Consider the following 12,029-nt stretch of genomic DNA (forward strand, 5'->3'; position numbering starts at 1 on the left):
CATGGTATTAATGCTCTGGAATGGCTCCACCCATTAATTCTTTGGCTCCACTATCTATTCTTAACAATCCTGATCTACTTCTCATTGTGTGACATGAAGGAGAAACCCCATTTACAGCATTGGATCTGGTGCATTGGCTAGGTCTAATTTTCTTGCCAAAGTCTTCATCAATGTAGTGCTGGGACATTTTAATGAAAGATAATTGTTCAATATGAGGTTTCACCTGATTTCTTCGGGGGTCAGATACAATAGCTCTGCAAGCACCAAAGACTCACTTAGACTGCACACTGGCCAGGGGGAGGCTTAGGGATTCTATGGCAACTTCTGCAAGTGGTACTGGGCAGATGGACCATTTACTGGAAAACATTTTTCTACTGGAACATTACTCCTACTTGTGTAATGTGCATAAAGTAGATATGCATCAGCCTGGTATGCTGAAGGACTGCAGCATTTTCTTTTAGACCATTTGCGTTGAGGATTATGCATTGAGAAATTAATACATCTCCCAGTCTCTCTTTTCCCAGCCTATCACCATACACAGACTTTTGCACTGGTGCAGTAGGAATTGAAGGCAATGTAGTTCCTGATGTTAAAGAAAACAATCTTCTTGATATCTCTTCTGGTGGGGACTTGGTAATGCCCCCGCTCACGGCTCAGGGATTATTGCTTAATTATTACCCTCAATCGTAGCTGAAATGATACCCGGGCCATTGCCAGATACACTCAACTGGGTGGACTTGACCCACACAACTGTGATCCTGAATAATCTGTGTTAAACCACTATACCGTGAACAAAAAATACTGAAAAGAATAATTTTGTTCCTTGGGGATCAAAACCAGATTGTATATAAAATACAGAATGTGTTGCCAAACCATATAATTGTTCATGAAAATGTGGGTTTGAAAGCACACAGACCACCGTCACCCAAGCTATGTCAGGTGACAAAAGAATATTGATAACTTTGGGCCTGTGCAGCAAACCAAAGCAGGGAGAATTAAGCTCTCACCAAACCTTGAGCGAGAAACCCCACCAGTGAGAAAATTTGATCGCAGTTACCTGACAATATATGTACCAATGCGAATACAATCTGCAAATACAAATGATAGCACACTTCTGATAACGGGTGACAGAGTATTTATCAGGGGCAATGTACTCGCTAATCATTTTGACTAACCAAGTGATGTTTCCAGCACTGGCACTCTGCCTTTTAGTGTTCTGCTAAGTCTCTATTCAATCCGACCGTGCTGTCCGCCATCCTGGACTGGTAACCAGACCAAAATCTGCCTATTGATTTTAACTGGAGAAGTCCCCTCTAGTAATCTAAGTGTTGTACTCTCCAAATATAAAAGCATGCGATCCTCTTGACCATTTAAGCACTCAGAGTTCCTACTGGTACATGTTGGTGCCAATTCTTCCATTAGCACAGTTCTTTTTTTTTTAACATATTTTATTGATTTTATAAACATACAAATTAACGACAATTAATACGATCACATCAATCGGGCATACAAGCATTCTCTAAGCACGGTTCTCCATACACATTTCAAATAACAAAGGTCCTTCATATAATAAGTTTCGGGGCTTCCAATTTATACATAGTGCAGGTGGGTCTCTGAGGGACTCCAAACGTCTATCGAGTCTATTCATGAGTTCTCAACATTTTATGTGTCCTCCCATTTTTGCCAGATCTTGCGTGCTTTCCCTGGGCATCCTCTGGTAGTGTATATTCTCGTTTCCATTTGCACACAGATATCTACGTCCGTTATCCATTGTTCGTATTGTGGGGATGAGGGAGAGCCCCATAGCTGGGCCAGGTTCCTCTTTATGAGCCCTGTGGTCGTTGCCAGCATGAGTTTCTCAAATCGGGATATATCCAAGTCTTCATCCATCCTGAGTAATAGCAATTTGGGGTCCATAGGTATTCGTTGGCTCATGACCGATGATAATCTGTCACAACATTTCTGCCAAAAGATCTGGATTTGTGGGCACTCCCATAAGATGTGAAAAAAGGTCCCTTTCGCCTGTTGGCATCTTAGACAGTTGGGATCCGTTGCTCTCCCCCATTGGTGTAAGGCCTCTCTTGGGTAGTATACCCTATGTAGGATTTTAAGTTGAATCAGTCTGATTCTAGCCGATATGGCGACTTCCCTTGGATACATGAGTGCTTTGGTCCATTCTTCCGGTTGTATTGGTCCCACATCTCTTTCCCATTTAGCTTTCAAGTCTGTAAGTTCCGTTGTGGCGAAAGAGGCTATTGCATTGTACATTATGGAGGTTATTTTACTATCGATACGTTCTACCACAATGTTCCTCTCAATTGGTGTGCAGTCTGGAATGTTCGGTGGGTCTATCGCACATGTGGTAAGTGCATGACGCATCTGTCTGTAATGGAAGTGTTCTGTGGGAGATAGCTTGAATTTGTCTCTCAGGGTCTGGAATGGTATTATCACTCCATTTTGCATTATATCTGCTAGCCTTGTTATCCCAGCTACTTCCCAGGTTGCCCATTTCGGAAGTTTACCAAGCTCCGCTAGGTGCCTATTCCGCCATAGGGGCTGTGCTAGTGTGAGCTTCCCATCCCAACCTAGATGCTTGTGTGCGTCTAACCATATTTGCGTTCTATGTGCTGTAGTTGTGTTGGGGATCGTGCGTGTCCTGCTTTGGTAGAGGGTCTCTAGCGGGGTGAGCCCTGTTCTCATCTGGCTATCCGCTTTAATGTGTGGTAATTCAGGGTTGTTGTGAAGGATGTCATTTATTATCGGCATCTGGGCTGCCCAGTAGTATGTTTGTAGGTGGGGAAGTCCTATACCTCCTTCCCATACGGAGCGTTGTAGGGTTTTTAGTGCAATTCGGGGGTGTCCTCCACCCCACAGGAGCTTTCTGAGAATCTCGTCTATTTTATGGAATTGTATTTTGGGTATATACAGTGGAGCATTCTGAAGGATGTATAGGAATCGTGGTAGAGCCAGAATTTTAAACATTGCCGCCCTTCCTAATAGGGTAAGAGGGAGGGTCATCCAGAGTTTCACATTGTTTGCGATTCTATCTCTGATTGGGTGTAGATTTTGGGATACATATTGCGTGAGGTCCGTCGTAACCTGTACCCCAAGATATTTGAACTGCCCAGTTTCTATTCTGTATGGGCAGTTATTTAGAGCTGTCGCATCAATTCCTTTAATCGGGAATAGAATGGATTTACTATAGTTTACCCGTAGTCCACTAAATGTTCCATAGCTATTTAGTATGTGAGTGACGATGGGATATGACACTGATGGATCACTCAGGTAGATCAGTAGATCATCGGCATAGAGGGAGACTCTATCTTCCCAGTCCTGGGCCCATTGGAACCCCTTCCGCAGCTGTGATCCTCTCAGCATTATTGCCAGGGGTACAATTGCCAGTGCGAATAGCATCGCCGAGAGGGGGCAGCCCTGTCTGGTTCCTTTACCCAAATTAATGCTGCGTGAGGTCCATCCATTCACCCTTATCTCAGCTGTCGGTGCATTGTATAGCAGCTTGGCCCAACCTATGAATTGTTCACCCAGCCCCATTCTACCCATGATGTTCCACAAGGCCTCCCAGTGGACTGAATCAAAGGCTTTCTCGAAGTCAATTGTGAGGAGTGCTAGTGAGTCCCGCAGTGTTGGGTTCTTCTTCTGTGATTTCTGTTTCTAGACTCATTCTTTGCGTATCGTTTAAATGTGGAATGGTGAGTGTATCTAGAATGCTGGGGTCTATCGGAGTCCTCGGGGGGGCGTATAGCACCTCATAGTACGCCGCAGAGGTTTCAGCGATGTCTGGATCAGTCGAGGTCCGTTCTGCATTTTTGGTAGTTATGCATCTTACCTGGCGCTGCCCCTCCTCTCTCTTCTCCAACCACGCCAACATCTTGCCGGCTTTGTCTCCAGTCTCATATAGTCTAGTGCGCATGGCTCTGTGTGCTTGTTTCGCACAGGTGAGTGTGATGTTATGCAACTTCTTTTGTGCTACTTGCAGGGTTCTGTTGTCATCTGGTGCACCTGTGTTTATATATTGCATTTCGGCATTTTTGACCTCTGTTTCAGCGTCTTCAACCTCTTTCCTGTGTGCTTTTTTGTATGCTGCTGTCCAACTCAGTATTACACCTCTCAGAGTTGCCTTATATGCTTCCCATATGGTTCCTTGATCGTTTATCGAGTCTTGATTTAGTTTGAAATATGAAGCAGTGGCTTCCTGGATCTTTTCTACCAGCTCTGGGAATCCTAGATAATATGTATTTAGTCGCCATGTCGGTGGGGGCAGGGGTCTTTCTGTTTCAAGTAGGATCATTAACGGGGAGTGGTCTGATATCCCTCGGGGCTGTAGAGTTGCCTCCGTTACCTTGTGTATGTCTTCGCCAGGGAGGAAGAAGTAGTCCAGTCTAGACAACGATGCGTGTGCACCCGAGTGGAAAGAGTATTGTCTTTCCGTCGGATGCAAATCTCTCCATGCGTCCTTCAGTCCCATTGCCGTAGCGAAGGTGGCTATTTTGGTTGGTATCGCTGGGTTTCTCCCTCTTATATGTGTGCGGTCCTTATTGACATCCATTACCTCGTTGAAATCTCCACCTATTACTAATATATCTGCAGTATTATTGGCTATGATCGGTGTGATGTCGTCGAGTAGAGTTGTTATAAGCGCAGGAGGAGCATAGACCGCCAGTATGGCAATGGTTTGGTTCCATAGTGTTCCTTTTATGAGGACAAATCTTCCTCCAGTATCCTGGGTTATACTGGATATTTCAATAGGGATTCTCTTATTTATTAGTATTAACACACTGTCATCAAAAGTGGGGCTCACCTGTGCATCGAGGTCCGATTCGCCGGAGGAGAGGTCGGATCCGGAAAAAGTCGTCGCCGAGAGATCAGGCGTTCCTTTTTTTGTGAAGAGGTAAGGTCTGTTCCGGGAGCTCGCCACAATTGTCGTGCTGAGTAACAGTCACAGACAGAAATGACAATCCCCCTGTGCAGACCACGGAGGGGAAAAAGCCTGTGGCACAAAAAACCCCTATAGATGGAATGGCAAGAAGGTGTGAAGGATATGGCTTGTCCGATCCCGTAGGATGATTCGGATAAATCAGGTACGTTGAAAGTAACTGTTCTTTCTGCAATCCAGATCCAAAAAGAATGATGGAGATCCAGCGGACGAAGAATAGATACTGCAAACTGGGAATTGTAGTTCTGAAGAAAGAATGGTGGGTGAAAGAGTACCAGAAACAGGAAGAGGAAATTTCGTAGAATTAGCGCTAACAGTCACCGAACCAACGTGAAAAAAGAGAAACCCCTGAAATAGGAAACTTCTTACCCGCAGAAAGAAGACACCGAAACGGGAGCTAAGTGATCAGAACACCTGGGAACGCCTGTAAGGAAAGTAAGGGAAACAAAGGGGAAGAATGAAGCAGAGTAAAAAAGGCGGCGAGCTCCGCGACTGAAAGTGAAAGTAAACAAAGACCGAAATTCTAGAAATGCTGCGTGTGGAAAAGGGAAACAACAGTAGACAGATAGGCAGAAGGAATAGCTCTGGAAGGAACTCTACGGAGGGCTTTAGGAAGAAACGAATGAAAGCTGGAACTACGAGAGATCCAGAGAGCGAGGAAACCGCAACACAGTTGCAACGCACTGAGGGGGCGTGGCTTCCCTGCATTTAAAGGGGAAGAGATTCATAGTTGCAGAGAGGTAAAAACAGGACTAGCGGAGTTTCCACCGGGACCACATCTTCCATGAACCTCTTTTCATGACAGTATGTCCCCTTCTTGGGGGGACGGGCCCGGGTTTACCCGGGTGAAGGGCATAGAACCGTCTTAGACATCTGGGAGCGGAAATGTTGGTGACAGGTTCCCAAGAGTCTTCCGCGTGAGAATATCCTTTCCAATGGACCAAGTACTGTAGTCTACCTCTATGGTAGCGAGAATCCAGAATACGTTCCACCTCATAGACTTCTGGCTCCGGTTTCTTCCCTTGCAATTTAAAGACCTTCTTCCGATGGTGGGGATCCGGGAGATAGGTCTTTAGTAAGGAGGAATGAAAGACTGGGTGAACTCTGCCTAGCTGAGAAGGTAGTCTCAGCCGAAAAGCCACCGGATTGATGCGGGCCGTAATGGAGAAGGGACCCAAAAACTTGGGGCTGAACTTGGAAGGACGAGTCCATCTAGGTAAGTATTTTGTTGATAGCCATACCTTATCTCCCACTTGCCATCCTGGAGTCTGAGTGCGGTGAGCATTTGCTTGGAGCTTATATCGGAGACGACTCTCCTGTAAATTAGTGATGGAATGCTGTTGTATCCTAGCAATGTCATCAAGAAGAGAGTCCACCGAGGGAATAGAAGAACTGGGGATGTTACTCAAAGGGAAAGAGCGAGGATGACGGCCAAAAACACAGAAAAACGGCGACATCTTGATAGCCGAATGAACAGTGTTGTTGTACGAAAATTCTGCCATGGAGAGGAGAGATGCCCAATTGTCCGGTTGTTCATTGGCGAAGCAACGCAGATATTGTTCCATGGTTGCGTTGAGTCGCTCCGTTTGGCCATTGGACTGAGGATGATATCCGGAAGTAAGAGCTCTTTCTACTCCTAAAAGAGCGCATAACGTCTTCCAAAATGCTGAGGTAAATTGCGAACCTCTGTCTGACAGGATTGTTTCTGGTAGACCATGGAGACGTACCACGTCTCTCAAAAATACTTGTGCCATTTCGGGAGCAGATGGAATCCCTTTTAAGGGAGAAAAATGACACATCTTGCTGAAACTGTCGATTGTGACCATGATCGCTGTGAATCCCTTTGACCTGGGAAGATCCACCACAAAATCAGTAGAGACATGAGACCATGGCGTCAAAGGTAGTCTTGGTTGATGTAACAAACCCGCCGGTTTAGATGTGGATCCCTTACTTCTGGCACAGATAGGGCAGGAAAGAACATAAAGTTTGATGTCAGTAAACATCTTCGGCCACCAGAACATCCGACTTATGAGTTCGGATGTGGCGGTGACACCCCTATGTCCCGCTATCATAGAATCGTGACCCCAATGAAGGATTTGTGTTCGTAACCTAGTGTCTGGAATGAAAAGTCTTCCCTGGTAAAACCATAGATCTTCTTTGGTAGTTAATTGGCTCGACAGACTTCTAGGAAGCGGCAGTAGGGCTTCTGGAGAGGCTTTCTTGACGTCTATCAAGAATTTCGAAATGACCTGTATAAAACGGACTTTGGGAAACAACACCTCACCTTCAAAAGGTGGATTATTGAAGGAATTAGGACTGCGAGATAAACTATCGGCTAGGATATTCTTACTTCCTGGAAGGTATGTTATGTAAAAATCATATTGGGCAAAGAAGTACGCCCATCTGGCTTGGCGGGAATTCCTGCACTCCATGTTTTGAAGCACCTTGAGATTACTGTGATCAGTGCGTATCTCGAACTGATGTTTTGATCCTTGGAGAAGATGTCTCCATTCAGTGCAGGCTTGTTTAATGGCCAACAATTCCTTTTCGATTACTGAGTAATTGATCTCGCTGGGACATAGAGTGCGAGAGAGGTATGCGATCGGATGTTCCACTCCATTATGTTCTTGCTTAAGCACGGCTCCTAGGGCTCCCGCAGAGGCATCAGTCTCAACGATAAAAGGTCGACTCTGATCAGGTTGTTTCAGGATGGGTGCAGAACAAAAGGCTTGCTTAAGCCCGCAGAATGTCTGTTCTGCTAAAGAATTCCATTCGAACCGAACATCTTTCTTTAACAAGGCTGTGATAGGTAGTACCCGCTCTGAGAAGTTGGCGATAAATCTCCTGTAAAAATTGGAAAGACCTAAAAAGGCTTGTACCTCTTTTACATTGCAAGGAGAGGGCCAGGCAAGAATTGCGGAAACCTTCTTGGGATCCATCTCAACTCCTTGTTCGGATAGTATAAAACCTAGATAGGGTACTGAGGATACTGCAATGAGACATTTCTCCGGTTTTGCTAACAGCTGATGACGTCTCAAACGCTGCATGACCTCCATGAGATGAGCCTGATGTTGGCGAGGGTTTCGCGAAAAAACCAGAATGTCATCTAAGTATATGATAACTGAGATAAACAGAAGGTCAGCGAAAAGGTGATCCATAAATCTCTGAAAGGCTGCCGGGGCGTTGACTAGGCCAAAGGGCATCACCCGGTATTCATACAATCCAAAAGGAGTACGGAACGCCGTCTTCCATTCGTCCCCCTCTTTAATCCTGAGAAGGTGGTAGGCACCCCTGAGGTCTAGTTTGCTGAACACACGAGATCCTTCTACGGCTTCCAATATATCCCTTATGAGGGGCATTGGGTAGCGGTCCTTTACTGTGATTTTATTCAGGCCCCTATAATCAATACAAGGACGTAATTCTTTTGAATCTTTCTTGGAAATGAAAAATAAAGACGCCCCAGCTGGAGACTTAGATGGTCGTATGAGGCCGTTTTGAAGATTTTGGTCTAAATACTCTCTTAGTGCTTGTTTTTCAGGAATGGTTAATGAAAACATACGCCCGAATGGGAACGAAGAGCCAGGCAGAATTTCGATTGCACAGTCTTCGGGTCTGTGTGGAGGCAAAGTCTTAGGTAACTTGTCTTCGAATACGTCTACAAACTCTTGGAAGATAGAATGGATATGATGGACTGAAAATGAATCTGATGTTAAGGACGGAAAGGTCACCACAGCTTCTTTCGTCTTGTTGAAAACTTCGCTTCGGAATACTCCGCATCGTTGATCACAGTATTCAGATTCAAATTTCAGGGTGTTAAGAGACCAGTTGATCGTCGGGTTGTGTCTGCGAAGCCACGGAATTCCCAGAATGATTGGGAAGTGGGCTGCTCTTATAACATCAAAAGTGAGAGTTTCGTGATGATGAGAGATACAAAGCTGAAGGTCCACTGCAGCCTGAACTATGGGTCCAGAACTTAACGGACGGCCATCCACACCTTCTACCTTCTGTTCTTCCGGTTTATCAACAAGATGGATGCCTTCTTGTTTGGCCCAATGGATATCAATGAAGTTTCCTGCAGCTCCACTGTCAATAAGGGCTAAGACTTTTTTTTTTTGTTGATTCTTCTTGGATATTGTTGCTTGAAGAACCATGAGGCGAGAGTCCTCTCCTGAAGTTTGTGCACAAGGTGAGCCTTTGACTGAACCCCGGTAAGTGGCTCCTTCTAAAACCGGGGTCCGTCGTTTCCCCGACGCCGTGGAGGCACTTCAGGACAATCCCTCAACAGGTGAGAATCAGAGGCGCAGTAAAGACATAGACCCTTGTCCCGGCGTCGGCTTCGTTCTGTAGATGACAAAGGTCCCCTGGCCGTGCCGACTTGCATCGGTTCGTCACCAGTACGGTTTGATGATTGTGGTAGGGATGAAGGAGATCCGGATACAGGTAACACTGGGTTTCGGCTCTTCTTCTTCTCGGATCTACGCTCCGACATCCTGTATTCGATTTGAAGTACCAGCGTAAAAAGATCAGCCAAAGTAGTAGGTCTGGGTACTCGCGCCAATTCGTCTTTCAGATCCTCATGCAAGCCCCGTCTGAACGCTGTATATTGGACAGGTTCAGGCCAATCTACTTCTGCAGCTAGCCGTTTGAAACTTGAGATATATGACAAAAGATCCATTGTACCCTGTTTAATATCAAACAAGGCTTCGCCGGCAGCAATTCCGATCTCTTGTCTCTCAAAAGTCTGTCGAAAAAGTGTAGTGAAGGCGTGGTAGTCTTGTAGAATCGGATTATTGGATGTAATCAATGGGGTGGCCCATGCTAGGGCATTTCCAATCATGTTAGAGACGAGAAACCCCACTCTGGTGCGATCCGAAGCGTAGGTAGCCGGCCTAAATGTGAAATATACCATACAGGCATCCAGGAACTCCTTGACTCTCTTGGGTGCTCCATCAAACTTCCCAACTGCTAGAGACAAGGGTGGAAGATCAGTCTGGTGGGCTTCTCTGGCAGCTACTATCTGGCGAAGAGTTGCATTTTCAGCCTTAACTCCCTGCACTTCCATAGACAGGGTCTGAACTGCGTTCAGCAACTCCTGGACCTGTTCTGCCGTAGCCATATTTTGGCGTTGCAAACTGTCATCAAAAGTGGGGCTCACCTGTGCATCGAGATCCGATTCGCCGGAGGAGAGGTCGGATCCGGAAAAAGTCGTCGCCGAGAGATCAGGCGTTCCTTTTTTTGTGAAGAGGTAAGGTCTGTTCCGGGAGCTCGCCACAATTGTCGTGCTGAGTAACAGTCACAGACAGAAATGACAATCCCCCTGTGCAGACCACGGAGGGGAAAAAGCCTGTGGCACAAAAAACCCCTATAGATGGAATGGCAAGAAGGTGTGAAGGATATGGCTTGTCCGATCCCGTAGGATGATTCGGATAAATCAGGTACGTTGAAAGTAACTGTTCTTTCTGCAATCCAGATCCAAAAAGAATGATGGAGATCCAGCGGACGAAGAATAGATACTGCAAACTGGGAATTGTAGTTCTGAAGAAAGAATGGTGGGTGAAAGAGTACCAGAAACAGGAAGAGGAAATTTCGTAGAATTAGCGCTAACAGTCACCGAACCAACGTGAAAAAAGAGAAACCCCTGAAATAGGAAACTTCTTACCCGCAGAAAGAAGACACCGAAACGGGAGCTAAGTGATCAGAACACCTGGGAACGCCTGTAAGGAAAGTAAGGGAAACAAAGGGGAAGAATGAAGCAGAGTAAAAAAGGCGGCGAGCTCCGCGACTGAAAGTGAAAGTAAACAAAGACCGAAATTCTAGAAATGCTGCGTGTGGAAAAGGGAAACAACAGTAGACAGATAGGCAGAAGGAATAGCTCTGGAAGGAACTCTACGGAGGGCTTTAGGAAGAAACGAATGAAAGCTGGAACTACGAGAGATCCAGAGAGCGAGGAAACCGCAACACAGTTGCAACGCACTGAGGGGGCGTGGCTTCCCTGCATTTAAAGGGGAAGAGATTCATAGTTGCAGAGAGGTAAAAACAGGACTAGCGGAGTTTCCACCGGGACCACATCTTCCATGAACCTCTTTTCATGACACACACCTCTCGAGCCCTTTGAAAAGCCTGCATGTATTGCTGTACGGTATTTGGTTCTCTTGAAAAGTTGGCATTGTGTGCCAGCCAGGTGTGTCTCGGTAAGTAGTACTATGTCTGGATTATGACGATTCAGGTATTGTGTTACCAGTCTTCTCTTAATACTGTTTCCGAGGCCATTAACATTCCACGTCATGAGAGTAAGCTTTTTGGTGTTTGGTCCAGTCACACTCATTCCTTGTCGTGTGTGAATGCCTGTGTCAGTGGTCGAAGTTTAGACGAGAGGAGTCCTGCGCTGTGACTGTTTGGGCTGCCCTGGTGTCTTTCCACCTCAAAGTGCATGTCCAAGCTGTGCTTTTCTTGCTGCCAACAAATAACGCGAACAAGTCCCAACTCTCCCCCTCCCCATACTCCTTCCCCAACTGAAGCATCTGTCGCCCACACAACCAAACTTAATCAAACTGATGAACTTGGGGTGTCTCCTGTCACTGTGGCGTTGGAGGTGCCGCGGTGGAGACTCTGGGTTTTCTTTTCACCACTGTGGATTGGAGATACCACGGTGGGTGATTGCAAGCTATCTTCTTTGCCGTTTGCAATCGAGGGGGTGGAGTGTGTGGTGTGGCTTATCGTAGCCGCCAGCCGTTCTGTGTGGTATTTGTTCCAGCTTGTGCCTCCGTTTATCCACTTGCGGAATGTGTTTCCATGCAGATGTCTGTTGATTGTATTTAATCATCTCCGTTCTGTGGTATTTCTTCTATTTGTTGCTGTGGCGGCTCATTTGGCGGTCTGTTTGGTCGGGGTCTGTTTCTCCGGTTTTCTTGCCGTCTCTATGGGCCCCAATCACCTTCTAGGTTGCGTTCCGCCCAGCTCCATGCCTCTTTTGGGTCTGTGAAGTGCACTGTTGTACCCTTATGGTATATTTTCATCTGTGCCGGAAATAGCAAACCATATTTCACATTCAGCCCTTGTAGCCGCTTTTTAAGAG

The 12,029-nt window shown here is 46.1% G+C and overlaps 1 protein-coding gene across 3 annotated transcripts in view; it reads right to left on the reverse strand.

Annotated features, from left to right (window-relative positions):
• LOC138451524 (uncharacterized) overlaps positions 1–12,029 on the reverse strand; it is an 852,161-nt gene that overhangs the window by 95,745 nt on the left and 744,387 nt on the right. The window lies entirely within an intron of this gene.

This window comes from Ambystoma mexicanum, chromosome 1p, assembly GCF_040938575.1.
Source record: "Ambystoma mexicanum isolate Mex_15411 chromosome 1p, UKY_AmexF1_1, whole genome shotgun sequence".
Classification (NCBI taxonomy): Eukaryota; Metazoa; Chordata; class Amphibia; order Caudata; family Ambystomatidae; genus Ambystoma; species Ambystoma mexicanum.